At 33.3% G+C, this 27,120-nt stretch overlaps 1 protein-coding gene and 2 long non-coding RNA genes across 4 annotated transcripts in view; all 3 read right to left on the bottom strand.

Annotated features, from left to right (window-relative positions):
- Nucleotides 1-27,120, bottom strand: part of LOC126807736 (delta and Notch-like epidermal growth factor-related receptor) — a 385,935-nt gene that overhangs the window by 98,996 nt on the left and 259,819 nt on the right. The gene's annotated exons all lie outside the window — the stretch shown is intronic.
- On the bottom strand, nt 14,224-15,234 carry LOC130013072 (uncharacterized). The gene is made up of 3 exons (XR_008788380.1): nt 15,090-15,234; nt 14,669-14,779; nt 14,224-14,334 (listed from the first exon to the last, which is right to left on the bottom strand). It is a non-coding gene; the product is annotated as an uncharacterized LOC130013072 (long non-coding RNA).
- LOC126808373 (uncharacterized) lies at nt 21,644-24,340 on the bottom strand. Its single transcript, XR_007674610.2, has 3 exons — nt 24,205-24,340; nt 23,937-23,997; nt 21,644-23,311 (listed from the first exon to the last, which is right to left on the bottom strand). It is a non-coding gene; the product is annotated as an uncharacterized LOC126808373 (long non-coding RNA).

Here is a 27,120-nt window from a genome sequence, read left to right on the forward strand (position 1 = left end):
TACGCTAATATATCGAGAGAGAGTCTGGTCGCCATTTTGTTACCCATTCTTACGTTGCAGATAGAATCACAGTACAGCGTGTGACCGATTTATATATTTTAGATCAGGACCAATGTATTTTTATGTTCACTCAAGTATAGAGGTAAACAATAATTTTAATAAATCAATTTTATTGATAATATTTATTTATTTATTTATTTATTTTTTAACATTAAAAATACAGCAATAATCCAATATATATCGCTTGACTACGGGTTAAATCGAAAGTATCGAAAAATGATTACCCTTGAAATTAGAAGCTAATTCTGTATTTAATTGGTATCATATGTTATTATCCCGCGTCGAACGAAGTTATAAGGGGGGGATATTGAAACGGGCTCCGTCCATCCCGATTTCGTTTCCGAATTTTATTTTTTTTAAAAATGACATTAAACATACTGCAATGATCCAATATATTATTTGACTACAGATTAAATCGAAGTATCGAATAATGATTGCCTCTGAAATTAAAAACTAGTTTTTTATTTAATTTTAATTTTTATCGTATGTTATTATAACGCGCCGAAAGTGGTAAACGAAAGATACTGAAACGGGTTCTGTCCATCCCAATTTCGTTTCCAGGGCATATCAGAGGATATCTTTATGAAACGTTGTTATTTGTAAACACATCAACCGATTATATTAGTTGTGCATTTTTGTGTTTCCTTGGAAACAGTGAGTTGAGTTGTCGAGTGATCTAACACGTGCGCTTTAGATCACCAGCTGTGTCATTGAGTTAAGTGGCGATATTTCGATCTAAAGATTCTACGTGACAAGGAGTAGGGTTGCCTGTCCAACCTCGTGGGTTTTCTCTGTTTCTACAAGTCCCCTCCCACTGCCAAAGACTAGACAAAGAATAATATTAATCTTAATAAACAGAAATTTTTCAGACTGAAAGGCTTAATTCGAATGATAATGCGCAGTGTGAAATGCTAATAATGAGTTCTGACAGTTCTGCATAAGATGTATGGTCAGTAAGAGGCGAGAACTGTGCAATATACCGCAACACTTTATACCATATCCACGATATTTGAATCGAAAAACGACTAGGCCTACTTGGCTAGGCCTACACTGTGTGTCTCAAGCTCATAGCAAATTATTAAAAATGCACTCCTGGGTGATGTTGAAGTCATGAAACATAATAAAGAAAAATGACCACATTGATGAAGTTCAAATCGAAAAATATGTGTCAAACTCAAAAGTGTAAGTTCATAAATTTGTTTCGAAAATTCATTCATGGACGAAGTCATTGTACATATCTATAAAAAATGACCAAAACCGCAACACTTTATGCTATAGAGACGAAATCTAAACTGAAATAACATCTACTACTTAGTTCATAGCAAATCATCAAAAAAATAAATAAATAAATAAAATAACCAATGACGTGACGTGAATGTCATTAGGTTGGGAACTTCTTCGAACTACAATAACAATCTACGATCGCTTGAAACCGTTAAAAACCAGCGGCTGCCAGGCTGGATACGCCCACATTTTGCAAGAGATAGATAGAGAACAAAAAAGCGATTTTCGTACAATCAATGGCCCTAATTCAGGAAGTTACGATCCGATATGCGCGAGTATCAACAGGAACCAAGATCTCTGGGTTATAAACATATATTTCAAGTTTCATCAAAATCGGATCAAAATTGTGACTTCGAAAGGGTCCACAACCTTGACATACCATATATCGAGGGTATAGAACATAATTGCGATAAGTCAATATATCAGGCATTGTGACTTATCACAATTATGTTCTAAACCCTCGATATACTCTTCAAAAAAAGTAGGGGATATTGAAATGCAAATACCCATGCAGGTTGTGAGGGAGAGAGAAATGGGGTTTAACGCCCACTCGACACAAACTAGGTCGGACCACAAGCTAAAAACGCGATTTTTCGTACAATCAAGGGCCATAATTCAGGAAATGATGATCCGGTATGCGCGAATATCGAGAGAAACCACGATCGTTGGGTTATAAACATGTATTTCAAGTTTCACCAAAATTGGATCAACATTGTGGCCTCTAGAGGGTCAACAACCTTGATATACCATATATTTACACTATTTACCTACGAGGGACCGCCATTTTGTCCAGCAGGTTTGGTCCAATTTTCACGAAATTCGAACTAGAGTGTGACGGTAATATATTCCAACGGTTTTTAAAATCGAATAAATATTGTTACCTGTAGAGGGACCACAAGCTAAAAACGTGATTTTTCGTACAATCAAGGGCTATAATTCAGGAAGTTACGATCCGATATGCGCGTTTTGAAAGAAACCAGGATCTATGGGTTATAAACATGTATTTCAAGTTTCATCAAAATCGGATCAAAATTAATATTCCACATTTGCGTATGAGGGGCGGCCATTTTATCCGGCAGTTTTGGTCCGATTTTCACGAAATTTTAACTGACGCATCATAACAGTGTATCTGTGATGTATTAGCACGAGTTTTTAAATCGGATAATAATTGTGACCTCTAGAGGGACCACAGGCTTACAACGCGAGTTTTCATACAATCAGGGGCCACAATTCTGAAGTTACGATCCGATATGCGCAAATATAGAAAGGAACCAAGATCTTTGAGTTTTAAACGTGCATTTAAAGTTTCATAAAAAAATCAGATGAAAATTGTGACCTCTAGAGGGTCCACAAGCTAAAAACGTGATTTTTTCGTACAATCAGGGGCCATAATCCATGAAGTTATGGTCCGATATATGCCAATAGCCAATATCAAAAGGAACCGAGTTCTTTGGGAGATAGACCTATATTTTAAGTTTCGTCAAAATCGAATAAACATTGTGACCTGTAGGGTGTCCACAAAAAAATTGTGGACGTCCGGACGTCTGGACAGGAGCAACAACAATATACGTGCACATGAAAATGTGGGAGTATAAAAACGAATGATAGGCTATTACTATTGACATCAAACAAGAAAGAATTTTTACCAGGCTTCCATCTACTTCTTTTTAATTTCACTTCCCATAACCGAGGCCTTTCTTCATTTTTTTGTGAACCTGTACATATGAATCCATGTGTCACGTGACAACCGTTATAAGGCTCTGCCAACCTCTTGTTGGGGGTAATTAAACAAACCATGATCTATTATTTTAAATATACTGACAAAAATTTAAAACTCTGTTAACTGAGTTAACGGTTCGATGCGTCATTGGTAATCCCTTGCAACCTGCATGTATAATATTGTGGAAATTTAATCTCCAATCGGAATAGACGCCGCCATATTTCATTGGTAGCGGAGAACTCGATGAGCATAGTTGAAATCCGATTGAATTCAAGCCGGAAGGTTATCTAGCGTTGGTATTTTGATTGTGTTCTCTAAATTTAATGTTAAATAATCAATCTGAGTACATATTTAGCGTAGATTAAGCCGTGAAAAATTTGATATTTTAGCGAAAATGCAAATGACGCATCGTTCCTTTAATTAAAGAAATCATACGTGCGATCATTTAAAGGCAATATAAATTGTTACAGGTCAAAGGGAAACTAATAATAACATACAAAATAAATTATATCTGATTAGCCAATGATAATTAGGGAAAACCACTTAATCATAACCTTGAATAGTAACAGATAAGAAGGGAACTTATCAAAACATATGGAAGGTAATTATATAAAGCACAACAATTATAAGGGAAACCACATAATCAATTAATTATTTCGTACGAAGTCGGCGATATGGGAAAACAACATTTTATTTTATTCGAAATAAAGATGTTTTAGGAAAAAAAACCTAGGTTTTTGCGAGTACTTTCCGCTTTTAAAAGCTTCTTCAGGCAAATTTTAACAATTGATGTGACGTAATAACGTCATGGTTACAACAATGAACTATAATGGCTATAATATGCACGATAAGATAATATGCATACATTATGTATTATTAACAAAATTATTAATGAAACATTTATAATTTACACAACTACAATGTTAATATAACAAAAAATCAACACCTTGAATTAAGCAGTGGTTTGAATTTTTCAATAAAATATGTTTCCTTTGCTTCTAATAGATCGTTGTTTTTGCTGTTTAATTGATATAACGGAAAGACATTTTAATGTCTTTCCGTTATATCAATTAAACAATTTTAAAAAATTGCATTTGCCACAAACATCAAGGTGTCGGCTCAGGGGTATCATCCTGTATAGCGGATTAAGAATATGTTGTCGATGGAGGTTCATTCTTAATCTAAGCATATTTATGGTCTTTCCGATATATCTACCCTTACAGCCCGGACAAATTATTACATATATAATGTAATCGGATTTACAAGTCATTGGTTGTTTTACATGGGTTTGTTCTCACTTTCCCAGCAGATTAACCCTACTAATTAAGCGGATTAGGGATTAGTTATAGATTAGTGAGTTATACTCTGTTTTAATTATTGCATGAACAGTTCAATTTAACCTATGACATGTGTGAACTATAAATCACTGTCTGATTTTTCGTTCGTATGTCGGTTTAATTTTATACTTAATTACGATGAACACTGTTTATGATAAAAGTTTATTAAATAGTCGAAAGTTCAAATTGTATGTCATTCCAAATTGGCTAATGCACAGGTAAACGTTAGATTCATTCCAAACTCGAGAGGTACTCGAAGCCTAGTTTATGATAATTATAAGTTTAGTGTTAAGACAAGAAGAGGAGCTACCATTCACTGGAGGTTTACTGTTCGTGAATGCCCTGCTACTTGCAATACGAGAAATGACCTGGTTACTACCTACAGAAACAACAAACAATGTTGAAGGTTGGCATTCAAAGTTAAAGAAAGTATCGTCAAACCATCCAAATATTTTTTGATTCACAGAACTACTAAAGTCAGAACAGGGTTACACAGAGATACAAATTTTACAATATGGAAATGGAGGCGTTTCACGTCCAAAGAAAAGAAAGTACATATAATTAAACAGAAGAATACATGATGAAAATCAAAGATTATTAACTGGTTTGATGACTTCATATGAATACGGAAATTTGATATCACATATAGTCGGATTTTAAATATACATGTACAATACTAAATTTGTTAATAAAATAACTTGTATGTAAAGTGGTTAATATTGATATGAAAAATATATATGTACATGCTAAATTTTTTAATAAAATAACTTTTATGTAAAGTGGTTAATATTGATATGAAAAAGACTATAGTTTTAACACCATTGTTACCCTAATTAGTACTGGTCCAATGATTTTACCTGGAAAACAGTAGCTGCTGGGAAAGTGAGAACACCCCTTTTACATGAAATGTAAAATTGTCCGTGATATTTATGGATGCACCTTCAATTATGATTGAACACGTTTTACATTTGGATTCATTACACTTGTTAACAGTGGGTATGATTTTAGTTGATTCGAATTTTGATGAGATTAGTAATTTAGCCAGGCTTTGAGGTTGCTTTAAACTATTTATTATTTTTGTCTTATTTAATATATCATCCATAATCGGGCTATTTTTAAGAATATGGAGATTATTATTAATTATAGATTTACCATCTTCTTGTGATGGGTTGAAAATAGTTACTAAAGCAACTTCTTTGTGACTCTTTGTTTCACAAATCGTTTTGGGACACCTTAATTTGCTCTGATCTAAACTTAAAGCTTTTCGAATGGTATCATCTACTAGTTTTGCCGGATAGTGTTGCTTTTTTAGAAAACTTTTAAGCTCATTAAGGCGTATTTGTTTGATATCCGATTGTGAAACTATCGTGCACACACGTCTAGCTAAATTATACGGAATATTACGTTTGATATGAGAAGGATGGCACGAATTAAAATTGAGATACTGATGTGTGTCTGTCGGTTTATAATACATGTACATATCAGTTTCAATTTGACCATTCGGTAAAAGATTCACCGTGACATCGGGAAAGTTTAGTTTTACTTTACTTGATTCAACCGTGAATTTAATGTCGACATCTAGGCTATTCAAGAGTTCGTGGAGTTTGGTGATCGCTGTATCTGCTATATTAAGGACGCACAAACAAGCATCCAGAAATCGTTTCCACGATTACTTAATCATACCGCTAAGAGTTTTATCGAAGGTTGTGGGTACTTTCTCATACCAAATTTCTTCGAGGTAACCTAATGTTAATGTTGCGTATGTCGGACCAACTTTTGTACCCATAGCAACTCCTTTAATTTGTGAGAAATAATGCTTAATTCAAGGTGTTTTTGTTATATTAACATTGTAGTTGTGTAAATTATAAATGTTTAATTAATAATTTTGTTAATGATACATAATGTATGCATATTATCTTATCGTGCATATTATAGCCATTATAGTTCATTGTTGTAACCATGACGTTATTACGTCACATCAATTGTTGGAATTGGTAAAATTTTCCTGAAAAAGCTTAATAAAGCGGAAAGTACTCGCAAAAACCTAGGTTTTTTTCCTAAAACATCTTTATTTCGAATATCTAACGCCTAAGTGTAGCTTTAACTATAGCCTTTTAATATATATATATATATATATATATATATATATATATATATATATATATGATTTGGGCAGACCGTATTATATTTTGGGCATTAGGTAGACATTTGTGAAAATCCATACTTATTACTTTTTGAAGATGAAAATTTTAAAAATGACACCTTTGGGGCTGTCTAATTGATATCTGAAATTTTTTTAAAAAAAATCCTCAAAAATAAAAAATATACATATTTGGCGGTCTGCCTAATATTTATTAATATAAAACAGTCATTAGGCAGACCAGTGCATATATATATTTATACTTAAAACACAGATGCGACTTTACGAGCAACTTTGCAATCGTACCTTTACACTAGATGCAACAATATTAGACGCACGTGAGGTATTTCATTGAAAGGCACGTGCGAGATAATGCCTTTTATATTTTAAAGGACAAAATTGGTGCCTGCCATTATCACATATGTGATAGAACTGGTTAAACACGTTCCAAATATTATTTTATCACAGAGATCATTGCTACGATAGATGTGTAATCAATGTTTAAACAACCGGAAGTGACGAACGCAAAAGGAAAACACGAGTTATCCCTCTATATAACTCACTGAAGTGACGGGTGATAACAGGTACATGGGCGAATTTTTGCTCACTAATAATTCCGATTGTTGAAGCATTGATTACACCTCTATCGTAGCAATGATCGATGTGATAAAATAATATTTGGAACGTGTTTAACCAGTTCTATCACATATGTATAAATGACTGGCACCAATATTGTCCTTTAATAAATTGTTTAATCGTCTCGAGCTAAAACTTGAATAATATATATAGCTATTATTTATACCGGTGTCTATAACATGATCATTAGGTAGGACAATTTGTATATTATTAGGGAAAACTTATATGGAATGTTGGTACGGAAACATTGCTAGGCTCGACTTATGGTGTGGAGCGGGGGGGGGGGGGTATGTGCATTCCCGGAGGGTCTTTTGTCGGGAGCACTACTGGTTCAAGCAAGGCACATGTATGGGGAATGAGAGGCGTGGTACAAGGACAGTGAAGGATGTAGGGTCAAACACAATTCAATATATACTTTGATTACTTTATTAGTTATATCAAGGGATACTCGAAGGAGCGTTTGGTTATGTCTACGCTAATCGGTGGCACTGTTAAGAGTTGTTAGATGTAAAATAAATCTTGTTTGCAGCAACAATAAACTTTGCAAACAACATTATACTTTAAAATATAAAATTTATTCAAGAATTTGAAACGAATGCCAACCATCCAAATACATGACCTATGACACATGTACAACAAAAATAAACGTTCTTATAAATCGATCATTTAGTCTTAATATATGTTTGAGAAATTTAGAGTAAAATGAAAAATAAAAGCTGTTTTAATTCTGACAAAAGTTTCATATTAAAATAGCTAAACGCTAAACCTCAAACTCAGTATCATCCCTTATTCAAAATTACAAACACTAATTAAAATTTAATATTGTTCCATTTCAGTCAATACATGTAGCTTACTGTGAAAAAATGGATGCCTAATATCCAATAAATATTTAAAAAGGCCTGATTCACAAATGACAAACTAACTATAAAAAAAATCGTGTAGAGTGGATTAACAATGAACAACGTTTGAACTGTTCACATATTTACCAAACATAACTGATTAAAAAATTATAATAAAATTTCAATCATTGAATAGAAATCACTTAATATACAGTAAAATGTGCTTTTAGACCCACCACCTTCGTCTATGCTAAAGTTCCCAAGAATAGAGCTATATGCCCTTAAATCTAATATCATTTTCAAGTTGGTAGAGGTGATAGAAACAAGCCAAGAGTGAGCGTGGTGTTCAACCTACAAATTTTAAGTTAAGGTTTTGGTGTTCAACCGACACATATTAATTAAGTTAATCAAGGTTTTGGTGTAGTGAAACTATACACACAAGTTTCACCAATCTGGCTCAATTAAAAATGATTTTATTGAGTAAGAAATCATCGACTTAATAAAATTGTTTATCTATGCTTAGCCTAAGCATCAAACTATTCGACTGATAAACACCTAACATTATAGTCCAATTTAAAACATTGTGTCCACATAAAAGCACATACATGTATATTAAAGATGCATTATGTAATAGCCAAATCTGCCTATTCCAGATAATATTTCTACATGCATTAATAAATAATAAGTCCATTTATTTCGCGCTAATTCCACATATAGTCGTGCTCATAGCGCTACAAAAAACATATAATCACTCTTGCAAATATTTTTCAAATAAGTATGTTTTCAATCTGGATTTTAAGGAGTCTAATGATGGACTGGGTCGAAGATTTTCAGGTAGCGAGTTCCACATATTGGCAGCAACAACACTAAATGAGCGAGCTCCAAAGGAGCTTAGTTTATATTTTGGGACGACGAGGTTGTTCTTAGTACTTGATCTTAGATTTTTCGATGACATGTAAGGTACCACCAGTTCTTTCAGATAAGATGGCATTTCACAGTATACGCATTGATATGTGAGAGACATCAATTTAAAGTCAATTCTTGCTTGCACTGAAAGCCAGTGAAGTGACCTAAGTGCAGGGGTGATACGGTCTCTCAGGGGAGTTCGTGTAAATGTTATATAAATCACTAGAAGAATGCCCGGCTTCGCTCTGGGGTCATAACCCTGAAACCGGAAGAGGTAGACTAACGCCACCTGACCTATGTTACTCCCCGGTCCGAGCTACCCCTGTACCCCAAATTTCAGACTCGGGGCAGACCTAGTGTAGCCGCCAACCCCGAACAGACAGACAAACGACAGTCACAAATATTAGTATAGATAGATTAATAATTAGACATTTATTAACATCCCAAGACCGTAATTAACACTCGATGTTATCGGATGCTCGAGATTTTCAATGGATTTATTAACAATTGGGAGGTAGTGATTTGGTTAAAAAGAAAAATGATAATCGACTCTGCTCTTCTCCAAAAAGCCCCAACGGCGCTAAGTTGATTGAATTTTCAAGACATTCTCTTTTCATTATCTAGTTTTTTTAAACTATAATAGCGAGGACTGTCAGCTCTTTATCTATCCAGTGTTTAAGAGCTTTTGGCGCTTTCAGTCTTTATGTCTTTCTTTCATCAAGTAATTTCACGTGTGTTTTTTTTTTCATAAGCGTCGGTTTCTGAAAGGTACTTCAACGCACCGAAAAGTTGTTTGTTTTCTTTTATAAACTTGATTATTTCCTTCTTGCCTGAAAGAAAGAAATAATTTGCAATAAATAAGCAGTTACCATGCAAGACACACACACACACACATATTTTGCAAGAGATGGACGGAGAACTTTAGGGTTCATCCTCTAATTGTCCCAATTCTTCACATCGAATTTGTAAAAAACAAAATCCTATGAAACTGAAAGTTCTATCTATTCTCAACGTTTTCGGAAAATGTGGCCACTTAATAAAACTCTGAATATTGATAAGGTCCGTCCTCTCAAGATCCAAATGCTTTGGGAGTTGGGTGGCCAAATGGTTAGCATGTGCGCGCTGTATCACAAGGTCTGTCATTGAGTCAACTGGCTTGGTTTCGATTCCTCGGTTGTACGTGACAAGGAGTAGGATCGCCTGTCCAACCTCTTGGGTTTCTCCGGGTCCTCCCACTGCTAAAGACCCCCACGCGCAAGCGAATTATTGAAATAAAATTGAACCATTTGTTAGTCCCGAAATGACCTTAATTGTGTCAAGTGGAGTTAAACCCAATCTATCTCTCCCCCTCTCTCTCTCTCTCTCAAATGCGTTACACCAAATTTGACAGTTGGAATTAGGTCATCATGTCATATAAATGCTGAATAGTGTCCTTTTTGGTCAAGGCTATTGCATATATACATGGAAAAATGAACGAATACGTCAATACTGCATGATTAGTACAAAATTAATTAACTCCAAAAATCATTGTAAATGTAAACATCTTTTTTCTGTCGTATCAATCAATGAATTAATGTGAATCAGATTTCCAGATTTTATGTGAAATTAGCTGTTGAAAATAAAAACATTTCTGTGAATTGATGAGTAATTTGTACGTTATATAGCTCCGTGTAAACCATTCAAATGACCACTTTTTGCAGCAGTAATCGATTTGGAAAGGACTAATCAAATACATGACGTAAATATGTAGGTATTGAGGTCAGAAGTCAGTTTACTGGACATTAAATTACTAACTCTACATGCCAAGACTTAAATTGCCAATGTAAGAAATCTGAGCTTTTGTATCTTTAACAATTTCTCAGTTGAAATGGAGTTTATCAGGACTTATATATTGTGAAATTTTATTTCGCCACAAAATGATTAGCCACAACAAAACGATATGTATAGGGGAGACCGGGGCACATTGAACATATGAGTACGTTAAACCACCATTGATATTTTAATACTAGGTAACCCAAGACTACACAGAAGTGAGATAACTTCTTACTGATTTTTAGACCTATTTCTCCGTCAATAAGCAGTAGCAACATGCTGTCAATTATTTTTTAGGCAATCGTTTTTTCAAAAGAGTGCTTAAAAGTGAAAATTCACTACTTTCACTTATCATTTTCCATAAATATATGTTAACTGCTACGCCTAGGAAATTCTTGTACTTGCAACCAATTCATATGTCTAATCTTCAATCCAGATAAACAAGAGCTTGATCCATTTTGATTTTTTTATTAAAAATTTGATCATAAAACTGTGATGTAGCAGATTGAATTGAACCACTGTCACTGGGGTACGTTTAACCAATGGTTCACTGTACCCAAGTCCATTATAGTCTCATTTGATAATTTGTAATGTCTTTGAAAATAAAAACAGTAGATTTAGAATATCAGCTGATCCAACTCTGTTACAAAAGGCCTATCGTATAAAATGAATTAGGCTAAAACAAACGATCAAAGCCTACCTGATTGCTTGTCAAGTGATTGGATTCATGGATAGGCCTACATACATGTAGCACTAGTTTTCTTTGTGATGCAGGCTTCAAGCTGGAAATAAATAATAAAAACTATACAACTCCAGCTGACTGGTGTTACTGTTAGATTTATCAAAAGAAAAGTGCCAAACGTAAACACGAGTTTAAAATTGCAGCCTAGATCCAACACACAAACAATGAATAGTGATGGTCTTAACACCCAACACTGCGTAACGACCATATGTTATGGTGACCCAAAAAGTGAACAGTACAGGTAGACTACATTAGGCCTGTAGATAAATTCCATCTTTTAAGTTTTATCATAGATAATACCGTATGATTGCCGACTCGTCTTTAGGCCTTTACGTGATGTTGCGTTCTGGTTTGTGCGCATATTCTTTTGCGCAGGGGGGGTTGTTTACTTCCGGTCTAGCTTTCGACAGTACGTACGCACAGTGACACGCGAAATTGACGTTTTTGAAACTTACGTTTATGAAATTAATAAAATGAACACGTATATAAAAATTATATGAAAAAAAGAACAAGATATCTCCTTCCAAAATATTTTTAGATTATTGCAAAAGATTAAATAGCTACTGTGTGACGTTAAGTTGAAAAAAGGTTACAAATGGGCAAAAAATGCCTTTTTTTATTCATGTACCGTACCAATTTACACTAAAATTAGGAAATATTTTTGATATAGAGATAATACTTCAAACAATTTATTTTTATTTTTCTAATACTTCAAAAAAAATGTTCTACAATTTAATTTGCAGAAGGAAAAAGGTTATATTGCGAGCTAACTAACCCGCACCTCTGTGCCAACACACAGGCCTACGGTATAGGCCTATCTATAGTATGATTAATAAAATTAGATGTTGCATTTTATTATCAATTGCATGGTATATTAGAACAGTTTTAAAAATCTTGTTTATATTCAAATGTGCATTTTTTTTTAATAAATTCAGCTTTGTTTGTATACTTTAGTTGATAAAGATGTAAATATCCCTACAAAATTCTTTTCCAATCTAGGCCTAATTAATAATTTTAGAAAATGGCCATTTATTTATTTTAAGTCCCTCTGTCATTTAATTGTGTTAATTTTATAAATGCAGCCCCCCCCCCCCAAAAAAAAAAAAAAAAAAAATACACACATACTTTTTTTTCAGCTTGCACCCCACCCCAATGTAAGCAATTATTTCATAGTCTTTTTGATCTAGGCTTTGTTGAGAAATTAAATTAGCTTCAGTAGATATAACAATTATACATAAGGAAAAAGAAAACACTATTAGTATTAAATAAAAAAGGAATTATTGCTTTAGTTATCAATGAAAAGGAATTTTTGTTCTAAAATAGATTCTTCCAGGAATCCTTTACATTAAAAGATTTACAAGAGTTGATAAAGGCAACTTCATCCTTGATATCTGATATTTCAATGTTGGCCACACCAATTTGATTTCCTGTTCTTCGGGCTTCGATATAAAAATAAATAGCTAATTAAATCATGTGAAAGATGATTTGTTTAAAAATTTGGAACTATAAGCTTTTGAACAGAACAGCCAAGTACTTTTGGTGCTTAAATAGATGTATGTATTTTTCCAGAAGAACCAAATAAATAAATATAATGAACGTCCATTTCTATAGCGCCAAAATTCCGAAAAAATTGTGTTCATAGCGCTTGGCAAAACATACCTACACGAAGTCTTTAGCTCTAAGTTATCACTTGTTTGTAACAGATGAGTTTTTAAAAATTGTAAGGCACTACATTTATCTCATCATGTTGTTTATATGAATATATGATTACGGTATCCAATATCATTCATGTCATTAACATTTAACTTGTTTGCATACTTGACAAATTAGCCTATAGATCTAGTCAATTTTTTTTACAGAGTTGCTTCGTGTAACCGGGGTAAATTATTTACATGCAGTAATTAACAAGACTGTTTTGTTAGGGTTTTTTTAAAAAAAAAAAAAAAAATTAAAACACGTCATCCAAGCGAGAACCAAAATATATTTCTTTATGTCTTAAATTAAAATAATACAATAACAAATAACATAAATTTGAAGGGGAATTATGTAAGATTTAGATAAAGAGCTGATCATTCTTGCTATTAACTATAACATTTAAAAAATAGATAATGCAAATTGAATATATTGAAAATTTACCACCATACCGTTCTAATCTATTTAAAATCTGAGCAATCAGAAGGCATCGAGAGTTGATTATGGTCTTTTCATGTTAATAAATGTCTAATTGATAATTTACATAACATTAAGGCCCAAAGAAAGAGCTGCAATAAGCAGATTTAGCTCTTACATCATGCCTGTTTAACATTTAAAAACGCATCTTTAATTAACAATACTTTTATGATAAATTAATAAATGTATTATTAAATAAAGCGATCAGACAATGTTAATGTTACATAATTGGATGAATAATTATATAATTTATAGGCACCTTATTAGATTGAAATACCAACTCTTTCTTCCTCAACTGATAAGATTAAATTATTTAAATCAAAAAATGCAATAGCCTAATATTATTGTTAAGATTAACTTATTTAATTGAAACAAAAATTGTAGGTTATATTTTTAATGATGAATTTAATTACATGGAACAGTAAACCCATATTCTTAAATATCGACCGGCAGCTATTTTTAAATATTAATTTTTCTCCAGAACCGTGTTATTTCCTAAAAAGCCATACATCTCAGCATTGTAAAAAAACCAACCTTATCAATATCGGAGCAAAATTGACGGAATTCTGTAACACCAACTGGCAGATCCCTTTTTCGCGAAAATTGGTCATTTGGCTTCAATTCTCAACCTATTTAACCATCAACATAACCATACAAACACATTACACATAGCTTGAATGGTTTATTTTCTGATGTTTGAAATACATAAAATTAAATAATTATGCTTAATTCAACTATACAAAATTAAAATCAATAATGATATAATACAATCAAACAATTTAAACCAAATCCCTTGTTGAGTATTAAAATAAAACAAATAAAATAATGAAAATAATAATATCCCCTCCCCCCCAAAAAAAATGAAAAAAAAATAAATAAATAAAATATAAATAAATAGATACATAAAATAAAATACTTTATCAATATATTAATGTCTAGTGTCTCAATATTTATACCCCCTCCCCCCCCCCCACCCACACACACACAATATGAAAAGAAGTAAATAACATAAATAAAACATACAATTATTTATCAGTATCACAATAAATCAACATGAAATATATTTGCTTCACAAGCTGGCACTCCCCTAGGCCCCTAGGTAGCAAACAAAAGACGGGTACCAGTACAGTTCTGCTGAAAATACAAACGATTTTTTAAAAAATTGTGTAATTAGGGCCTAAAAGCTTATATATAGCCAACACAGCAATGTTATTATTCATACCAAACTGTATTTTATATATTTACGATTTATTAATGATCTTCAAGTATTATTTTACAAATTAATGAATTGAAAACTCTATTTTGCCGATTTTTAAAAGTAGGTCAAAGCTGTCAAACTTTGCCTTACCTGGGCAACACACGTGTCGAGATTTTCATGAAATGTAATACTTATTTATAATACAATATCATATCAAAATTATAAGATATTCATTTTTATTCTTACCTCGAACATTGCTTCTATTTCTCGTTTCCATTTAACCAGATGATGCCACATTTAACACTACAAGAAAGCGCTAAATAAAAATATCGCTACTGGGCCTATAGTAATCAAACAGCGAGAACAGAAGACCGGAAGTGATCAACCACCTTTCTCGCCGTTTCACGAATTTCGCAACATAACGTCGAGAATTCATGAGTCGGCAATCATACGGTATTATCTATGGTTTTATCAAGGCCAAGTCTAAGTGAGCCCCATTGGCATTAGATCTAGGCCTATCATTCTGGCTAAAATAAAGACTAATCCATACTCAATTATAGTCATTTGATTTAGTTTATTTACTTAAAATTCTTTCGGTATTCGAAATAATAATAATTTTACTTACCATCCGTTCTCCATACTGTAGATCGATGGTGCCATTTTCCACAACCAAAAATGCAAACCAAAAGTCCCGAAAGTTCCCGGGTAGAGAGGAGGTTGACACCTGCCGTTTACGTCATCGAAACATTGACGTCATCGGGACGTTGACGTCATATACTCGTGAATGTTTCAATATTAATGACCTCTCACGTCGAAACGAGAATTTTGACAGTAACAAAATGACAAAATATTATTTTCGAAATTAATAAAAAATACGAAACAAATTTGTTATCAAAATTAAAAGCAATGTTTCCTGAATTAAAAAATAAAAAAAAAATATAGACATTCATATGTTTTTAGAAAACTGTTCAGGGTTAAAGCCTCTCTGCCTAATGCCCATAATAATAGATAAAGAAATATACCTATGTCAAAACTTAAGAATAAAAAATAAATTTTATTAATTTTCTTTCTTTAAATCCAGATACCCAAAATTACTGTGGGAGGCAACTAAAATCTATTCCAAGTACAGAAATGTGATTTCTCACTTTTTAGCATGTAAAATTCATCAGTTAAAATATTAGGCAGACCGGTTTTTGTCTGCCTAATCCATCGGTCTGCTTAATGGCTATATATATGTATTTATGGTCTGCCTAATGCCCACCTTTTATATATATATATATATATATATATATATATATCCAGAAATATTAGCACAGCCGTAAAGCTGCACTACTTTGTTTCACGGTAAACGATGAAACGATAAAAGGTATGCCGAGACAAACTGATTTCAACACTGGTTTAATAACATTAATTTTAACATTTTAAAGTACTTTTCGTCCGTCTTGGGACTATTCATAAATAATGTCATTGTATAAAGATGGACAGTATAGTATATTTATACATATTTACATAGTAACACTGTGGTTTTAATTGGCTATAGTTACCATTGTCTATGGTTACATAGTAAATCGTTAACTAATAGAAAAATGTACACACATGTGTTAATCTGTAGTATATGGGTTCAATTTAGGAACAATGAGATAATCATGGGATAGATTTAAGAAAATTAATGAAGCTGATGGCCAATTGTTACTTATTGACTATTAAGTCGAGGGACGTATTTTTTTTTTAATAAACTGGGTTTCCATTAATTTCCTTTTCGTGGTGTCATCGACTTTCATTTTATAAAAAGGGAAAATTTGGAATTTTACTTGTAGGTGTTGTGCACATTTAAAGATATGTCTATTTACAAATAAGGGCCCATTTTCAATATTACAATCCCGTCGATGGTTGCGTACTCTATCCCGTAGATGCGTGGACGTCTCCCCTATGTAGAAATTTAGACACCCATTGCAAGTCAAGACATATGAGATTTTTTGTGTCACAATTCATATTGTCGTTGACACAAAACTTATGAAAATTATTTGTTATTTGGCATAATATGGTCGCAACATTTACATCGAAGTTCCGGGCATTTAGTTACATAAAAGCCGGTCCTTGTGATAGATGAATTCAATTTTGCTTTGGTTAGAAGGCGTTTCAGATTAGGTGGCTGTCTTTGTGATTTAATGAATTGAACATTATCAAATTTCGTTCTGAGGTTGTCGTTTGATGCCAGGAGTGACCTGCTCTCGTACACTGTTTTAAAGAAGTTGGGATGTTGGGGGTTATGAGTAGCGACAAAGGTAATGATATTATCCGAACTGTCTTTTGCTTTAGTAGCCCTCAGTGTTTGGATATCAATTGCCAAAGCCTTATTTATCCCAACTTCTATTACCCCGACGGGGTAATACTGTTTCAATAAATTTCTTTTTTGCTCACCTAATCTGACAACCCTGAGATCTTCATCTATCACAATGGTGCATATTTTTCTAGCTAAAGAAAAGGGTATATTATTTTTGGTATGGCGTGGGTGACATGATTTATATGAAAGATAGTTTTTGGTATCTGTTTCTTTAGAATACATATCCGTTAAAAGGAGTTCTCCCCTTCGTTTCACTAGAACGTCCAAAAATGCGATTTGCAGATCGTTCGTTTCAATTGTGAATTTGATATTTAGATCTAAATCATTCATTATTTTTTGCAAATCTGCAATGTTGCCAAATTCGTTCATTCCAAATACAGAATATATCGTCTAGGAATCGTTTCGACTGATATTCTAAATATAATCTGTAATCTACGCCATGTTCACTTTCTACAATTGAGTATAGTTTTTCCTCAAGGAATCCCATTGTTAAATTACTTAATTGTGGTGCCGCCTTGGTACCCATCGCTATACTAAGAATCTGTTTGTAATTTGTTTCGCCAATTGTGTAAAAGTGTTGTTAGTCAGGATGATTCTTATAGCTTTGAGGGTGAAGTTGTTTGAAACTCTCCCATGACTGCATTCAAGATGTTTATCCAACCAATATTCTATGGCCTTAAAGCATAGGTCATGGGAAATGTTGCCATACATATTACAAACATCCATGGTGACGAAAACGTCGCCATCGTTCAGATTTTGGGGCAATCTATTAATAAAATCTATGTCATCCCGAATAACAGATTTTACATTTGGCACGTACGGCCTAAGTAAGATATCAATAAGATTTGATAGTCTATTAGTAGGGCAGCACGGACCGACAATTATTGGTCTGAATTGGAGATCGCCTGGATGGAAAACACTGATGAATTCGGCATTTTGGTGTTTAAAAGACTCCTTGATCATCTTGGATTTATGAATTTTTGGAAGACCATAAAACTGACTTGTTTTATACTCGAATTTTCGGAGATAATCCTGTTCTTTGTCCGTCAGTTCGTTTTTGTGATCTTGGATTAAGGCGTTTATTAATCCCATTGTTCTTTTATCATGGTTCAAATCTATGGTTGTATAAACCCGTTTGTCGTCAAGTATTTTAAGGACGTTTCTCTCATAATATTCCGCATCCATGATAACAATGGCAGCTCCTTTATCGCTTTCTTTAATAACGATAGTATTGTTAGATTTTAAGGAATTTAAAGCACACTGTTCCTCCTTCGACACATTTGATTTTGCATTGCGTTTGATAGGGAGTGGCAACTTGGTTAAATAGTCGATGAAATTGTCCAGCGCCACGTCCTTGATATATATATTGTTTTCAAATATATTATCCAAAACTATGTAGTGGGTTTATATATAAACTAAAATGTGATAAATATATAAACTAAAATGTGATAAATATATAAACTAAACTGGCGTCCTGTAAAGAATCGAGAGGGGATACTTGTGTTTGTGTTTTCAAATAACTCGGAGCTGAAGAGCCATTATGGCGGCCAAGATAAACAATAGTGAAAATTTGGTCCTGTCTCTTCTCTAAACTGTACTATAGTGTATATTTGTGTCTTATATAAAAGTAAAAAAAAATATAATAAAAAAAAATGTATAAACAAACGACATGCAAAATATAAGGGCTACAAAATCACGCTATTTTACCGAGATTTCGCCTAATAGTTTGGATGCAGCTATGGCGGGTGTGGCGCCAGGCAGGGTAAGCTTACTCTTCCGGACACCTGTTACCACTGTTTGTCGTGTATTTTGTACACGGTGAACGGTCCATATGCTGATTACACTATTTTGCCTTATTACACTATTTTGCCTATACCGTTTTTTTTAGGACTTCGAATTTTGTCTAATGGTTTGGATTGTTCGTACTTGGTTTTATTTTATTTATATCCATCCATTTCCACAAAATCGTTTTTGCTGTCTATTGTAAGAGATTTCACAAAAATCTTCGCCGATAACCAACAACACACAGTGAAACAGAAAATGACCTACATTAGCAAAACGACAAATCTGGCAAGGTACACATTACGAACGGAATTCTTTAAACGAAACGAAATCAAGAGACTATAATTTGAAATCGATCATTTTAAATTTATTTTTAGTGATGGTCTGATTATCAATTTCACCATCAGTAACCTAATTGGCCGATGATTGACCTATCAGAAGAAGTTTTGCCGATATTTGCAAAAGCCGATACCTGTTCAGAAAGACTCGGCAGCCAAATACCTTTCCTAAAATATTATTCAAATTCTGAACAAATCATTCTCTATTACTTAAAATGGTACTCGGCCCTTTTATTTTAGTTGCCGTGTGTGTGATATTTCAACTCTATAAAATAGCAATGTCACGTGACATTGACAGCGGCTATCATAATCAACCGTTTGTGATTAAAATATTCTACGGGTGCCAACAAATTTAGGGATTTATATTCTAATCAACATTTAGTAACATTTAATAACTAATAATCTCGATCATACAGCCTATGCTAGAAATTAAAAACGACATATCCGGCAAAACTGTCGTAAAAGCTGAAGCAAACACGGACTGCTACGGAAATAAAAATAGCATTGCGCCGTTGTCCACGTGTACACGTATCAAAAATGTATGCCTTTTATTTTATAATATCAATTATCATACGGTCGTTGAGGGACGGCTGGGCTTGGAATTGGTGTCAATAATTCAGCGATGCAAGATTTAGTTGTAAATAGTAATCAGATCGAGCCCGCCGTTATAATTTAGTATTTCATGCTCGCTTTCTAAAATAGTCCCCTTTTTATAGAAGGCTATGACACAGTCGTGGGGAATGTTTTGAATCAATTTTAGTTATGGTCGACATGTGATCGCAACCGTTGTGAACACGAATAACTAAAAGATCGAAAGGAAAACAAATTTCGATGACTTCCAACGAAACTCTGTAAATGTTATACTTATGACAGTATTAATTGACACAGAAAATCACTGTACGAGCCGTTTGTCTATCTACGAATGTAAAAATTGCACGTCCCGTGATAGAAAATGACAACACTATATGTTAAAGATGAAGAAATGCAGTCGTGCCTTGTCAGCTACTTTTAGTTACGTCATTTTTAAATTTGTGCTGCTGTTGCAGAAGAATCCTAATTTCAAGCACTGGTCATAATCTAGGCCTACTAATTAATCATAATTATTAAGTTCTCAATAGATGTTGTGTATTTTCAACTCAGTGTGAAGATCGGGCGACCTAATTATTCCTTCAATAAACATCGTCTTTGATTTCCGATATAAAATCTCTATAAACACAGTATATACGCAATCCACAAAAAAATATCGCGTAAAACAAGGGTCCTTAAATTTTAATGAGGAGGATATGACGTCATAAGGCGTAAAACTATCTCAACATGGCGACTGAAAGAAATGTTGGTGTATGTGATATTGGATAAACCTATTTCACCGAACAACTTTTGTTTGTCAGTAAGTGTTATTGTTGTTCAGAGATAGATCACACAATAAGGCAGGGCATGCAATTAGAATTTATCGACTGACGCCTTTCAGCTCGTGGCTATTTGATGCGCCAACAATTCAGTCGGAATCAGCATCAACTAAATACAGCTTGAGGAATCTTGAGGTTATGTGTGAACGCAACCTCAAGACACACTGAAGTAAAAACGTATTAAATGTCTCCAAAATATAGGGAATGGGAATTTCTATTTGACAGTAGACTCCCAAGAATCTAAAGATCTCTTTGTTGGACTCTTTGAATCATTTACTATCAATGTTTTTGGATATGAGTCCAAAGGTACCATTAAAGCTATCTTGGAATACCCAGTAGACTCTATCCCAATTGTCATTTATAACCTATTCTATGAAATAGACAATAAGGACATTACACGAAAACTCTCAAACTACGTTGATGTCATCAGATGTGAGAGACCATGCTATAAAAGTTTTCCTACACCTACAATAGAAAGCGGAGTTCGAATAATATATACCAAACGTGTGTTCAAGCCCATCCCATCCCATATCTTTATAAAAGGTTAACGAGTAGGTGTAAAATACGAAGGGCAGGTCATCTTGGAAGGAAATGTCCCTTGCCTGATAAATGTAAGAACAAACCCAACTATTCACCAATCCAAGAGGATTTTCCACCACTGCAATCCTCTCCATCTACTGATCTGCCTATAACCCCTGATCCATACAGAAATATAAATGATAATACAACTCCCAAAATGGATCTAAATTTGGATTACTCTCCCCAGGAGAATAATACAACTGAAAATGAGGACACAGAGTTTAAACGAATTCACTCTGATATAATTGATCCAAATAATGATGAGGATAAAGACGTACATAAAAATATTGATACATTAATGGATTTTAATCTCAATAAAAATGATGATGAAATGAAGGAAGCACGGGAAACTGAGTGTACCAGTGCAGACTATGTTAAAATCCAAGATAACAAAAATACAAAGAAAAGGAATATTAGCAGTAATGAAGATGTAATAGATAAAAAATTGAGAATGAGAAATCCAATAACTGAATAATAAGTTTTATATATAACAATACAATTATTATTCTACAATGTCTATAGTTAAAATCTTGATTATCTCTATAAGCATACATATCATATCCTCTAATATCCAAGTAGGCTTTGATGATAAAATAAACACCCTGACAGATAAATTCAGTTATCCAGAGATACTTTGTTTACAAGAAACAGTGTCAAACACGAAAATTATTAATGAATCAAAGATATATCAAGATTGTAACTATAAAATTATATCAAATACTATTGACAATAACTATCTCAGAACAAGCATGCTCATCCGTAATGACATTGAATTTAAAGAATATACATATCCAAATTCACTACAAGGAAGGTATCAACATATATCATTAAACATTAACGATAAAACAACCAATGTAATGAATATATATGGCCCTCCCGGTTCAACTAAAGAAAAACAAAATTTCTTTCAAAATTTATACAATCATATAAAGAATATCTATAATGAGAAAGAATACTACATTCTAATTGGCGACTTTTAATTTAACAGAAAATAAGATTGATTCCAAAAATGATACCTACTATTCCCAGATAGTTATTGACCTACTAATCAATATCACAAAACTCATAGAAATATCAGATGTATTCAGGAATAAATTTCCAGACAAGTTATTATATACATGGTCTAATACTAGGAGTAGTGCTAGTCGAATTGACAGAGCATACATATCTAATAACCTACTAACTAGTGTTACACACTTAAACCACCATCCTAACACAAAATCAGATCATAAAATTCTATCTTTAAAACTTAATCTAGACAGCTATAGATTGGGAACAGGATTCTGGAAATTTAACAATTCAATACTCACAAACAACAATTATAAATCAACCATAACCAAATTTTGGGAATTTTGGAAATATAAGAAAACGAAATTCAGTCACAGTAATGAATGGTGGGACAAAGGAAAAGAAGAAATTCAATCAATTGCAAAAACCTTCTGTATAACTATATCTAAAATCAAACACTCAAAATTAAAACTCCTCTATAGCTGTCTAGAAGGTGAAGAACAAAACGGGAACCCAGAACAAAACAGAATTAACAAAATTAAAATTGACATTACCCAGATTGAAAACTATAAAAATGAAGAATCATTATTCGGTCAAAATTAGATATTAACATCACAGACAAATCAAATACTGATATGTACAAAATAGCAGAAGAAAAGAATGCTTGTAATAAAAAGATAACACAACTTCAAAACAACGATGGGGACATACAAACGACTAAGCAAGATATGCTAAACACCATACATGATTACTATATGAATCTGTATACCTCCCAACACATAAACCCCTATACAATAGATACATATTTAAACAAAAATAACCTATTACAAATTACAAATGAAGATAGAGAACTAATATCACATTTGATCACAAATGAAGAAGCCCTAAGCGCCCTAAACAATTTAAAAATAACAAGTCTCCAGGCATCATTCTATTTAACTTTCTGGAACATAATAGGAGATGACTTTGTGAAGGTGTTGAACAACATCTATCTCAAAGGTGAACTCACACCTACAATGAAAGAAGCAATGATAAATATAAGCTATAAACGGAAGGGAAACTCCAACTATTTTAAAAATTATAGACCTATAAGTCTATTATGTCAGGACTATAAAATATTAACAAAAATTATCACTAATCGGTTAACACCAATGTTAAATAAAATAATATCCCCACTCCAAACAGGGGCTAGGGAAGGGAAATCTATATTAAATAACTTAATGTCAATCCATAGTATTGTTACATACATGGAAGAAAAAAAATATACCAGGATTACTCCTAAGCTTTGATCAAATGAAAGCATTTGACGTGATTGAACATTTTAAAACTACTGCAAAAATACAACCTTCCAGATTTCATTATAAGATGGATTACCATAATCTATACAAACATTGTCAGTAGGGTACAGGTAAATGGTTCATTTACCAGGGAAATTAATGTAACAAGAGGTATAAGGCAAGGGTGTTGTTTATCAATGTTAATATACTGCCTTGCTATAAACCTTGTTGCGGTACAAATAAACCAGAACAATTGCATAAAAGGAATCCATACCCCAAACACGTCCGCAGAAATAAAACTATTTCAACATGCTGATGATCTATCATCAATTATAACAAACAGTAAATCATACGCGTACCTTATAGAAGACATAGAATCCTCTGGCTCTGCTTCTGGATCAAAACTAAATCCATCAAAAACTGAAATTATAAAAATAAATAATATTACTATACATAGAAAAGATATCCCACAAATAAATATTAAAACACAAATAAAACTCCTAGAAATATGGTTTGGTCACAACTATATCGAAAAAAACTGGCTACCCATACTGGCAAAACTAAGAAAATTAATAGATAAAATATAAATTAAAAATAAAAGATAAATATTTATTATTAAATACTTACATACTCGGTAAACTCTGGTACACATGCCGAATTATTACACCAGCAAAAAACATTATAAAATCTATAAATAAAGAAATATTTAGATTTATCTACCAAGACACACCAGAAACTATCAAAAGAATGACACTACACCAACCATTCAACATGGGTGGTCTAAATGTGCCCAACATAGAAAATAAAATAAGGGCAATGGCGCTCCAAAGAATTATATGTGAAGAATAACATAAACCCATCGACTAAACTTTTCGCCTATTGGTTTGGATATACAATTTAAGGAATACTGCCTTGGTTAGCACCCAACAAATTATCACATACAGTAAATACACCACAAATTTATAAAAGCATTAAAATTACTTACCTTCACTATCGTGATAAAATCAATCTTACAGGCACAGCAAAATCAAAACATATTGACAATGAAATAAACAAATTAGACTTTACTAAACCAAGTATTATGTACAAATATCCAACAACAGACTTCTTTAAAATATGGCAGCAACTTGCTAGTATGCCTAATATCCTTTTCGATTTTGACCTTGTCATTTTCATAACACACCAAGCACTGCCTACAAAACAAATATTATACAAGAGAAATCTCAACACAGTAACAATAGATGCAGACTATGCATGAAACATGAGGAAACATTTACACATATCTTCCTACAATGTCAGGCGATAAAAGACTATAAACAAAACGTCCAAGTCTACCTAAAAATGTTCTCCATTGATAATAATTTTGAATTTTACAAATACACATTACTGTTTCATGATATAACATCACCAATTATAATCTGTGAAATACCGTATTATCTGAAAATAATATGGGAATATAAATGTAAAATCAAAACAAAAAATATCACAAACAGCAAAATAAACATAGAATTGACACAACAATTTCTGAAAGACCTTAATGCCACTATGCTATGTATAATCTAAATGTAAACACAGATATCCTAGTGTAACACTGACCCACTGACCATAATCGGAGTCGAACCATAGTCTAGCTAGACTACAATAAATAGGACACAGGGCATGTCATATGAAGGTGTCTATTAGACTTAACTAATCTAATGAACAAAACAATATACTAACCAACTATAATTGAATAATAAAGACGTATGCAATACAGAAATTAATATATTATATAATTAAAGAGAAAATAAGAAGGGGTAAGACGCTGGCTCGCTAGCCTGGGGTCGGGTTTTCGATCCCTGCAATGGCCGAGAAAGTTCATCCAGATTTTCCGACGTGGTTTCCCCTTTTCAGTGATGCAAGACGGAGGGCCTGACAAGGACAGCTGTCTACTCGTTCGGATGGGACGAAAAACCGAGGTCCCGTGTACACATTGGCGTGCTCGTAAAAGATCCCTTGGCGGTTGGAATTCGATATAAGAGTACGCCGTAGCGCCGCTGCCCGGGCAAAATTTCCCTCATAGCACACTGTATGGCGTATGCCCGTCTTCATAAGCCCAGTTTAGGAGCAGAACAGTAGGACGTTAAACCCCATTTCATTTCACGAAATAAGAAATACAGAAAAATATGCTTACCGTTATCTGTTCAACAGAAAAATTATAAAAAAACTTCCGGTTACAGTGCATCAACATCCAGTCTCTTAGAAACACCAGAACAGTAGGACGTTAAACTCCATTTCATTTCATTTCTTAGAAACACACGCGACCGCGAACTACCGTATAAAACCGGGTTGCACCAATGAACTATTACATGTACTATAAAATTACGATAATCATGTATAATATTTATAAAACTGTTGTAAAGCAGCAAGCCTAGGCCCCAACCTAGGGGCTGTTTCTGTTTATTTCTTGGAAATAAAATGGATTTTAAAAAAAAACAGCAAAAAAAAAATGAGAAAAACAAAAGATAGGAAAACACTTATTATATTCACTTAATATACTTCACTTATTATAAATTAATTTATTACCACACAAACACAGAGGGCATACTAGGGTACTATTGTGATTCGGAGTTTATGACTGCCGTTATTATAATTGATGTCCTATTGTTCAGGGTATCTCCCACATTTAGTGCGATTATTGCATCATAAGCACGTTTTATGTTGATGGCTTCCAAAATCTTCCTTTTCTTTGTATGGTTTTGGTGGATTGCTAATTTCTTTGTCTTTTCCCATAGTATCTACAGCTGAGGTCTGGTTAGATGGTTTTGGTTGGTGTTGGCTAAGTCTTACATCTATTGTTGCCTCGTTTCCCCAATGTAGCTGCTTTTAAAGGAGCAGAAGACTAGCTAAATGAATCCTTTAGGTGAGGTTGGTTTGGTTGACTTACATTTACCATTAGCTTGGAGGCTGTCTTTGATGGTGTTTGTGTCTGAGAAGGTTACCCGGATGTTGGTTAAGATGCTGTAGTAAGGTGGTATGTTCATCTATGCTTTTTAAGATGACAAACGTGTCATCCACTCTGCGGAAATAGACTATGGGTTTAATTTGTGATATTACCAGGGCTTTCTCTTCAAACGCGGTCATAAAAATTCAGTTACTAGAGGTGATAACTGGCCCCCCATTGGCAGACCATGAATTTGTTGATAAAAGTCATCCCCCAGGTGAAGTAGGTTGCATGAATACAAGTTATGGTGAGGTCTATTAGGTCGTTATTAGTGAGTGTGCTGTCAAGCGGTTCAGGCTGGTTGTCTAATCTTATCTTACAGACAATACAGACGTAATGGTATCGTACGATGTCATAGATTTATTCACAAATATTCCCCATAATTTAACCTTAGAAGAACTTAGGTCTTCATTTATGTAAATGTTTCCTGGAGATTGGTTTACCACCTTTTTGTTTATCATAATTGTGACCCGCCGCATCAATATGAGTCGGAATGCGGGAAAATTAATTGTGCACAATAAAATAAGCGAAAATATTGATTTTGATCGAAATTGAGATTT

This window comes from Patella vulgata, chromosome 1 (assembly GCF_932274485.2).
Source record: "Patella vulgata chromosome 1, xgPatVulg1.2, whole genome shotgun sequence".
In the NCBI taxonomy this organism is placed as follows: Eukaryota; Metazoa; Mollusca; class Gastropoda; family Patellidae; genus Patella; species Patella vulgata.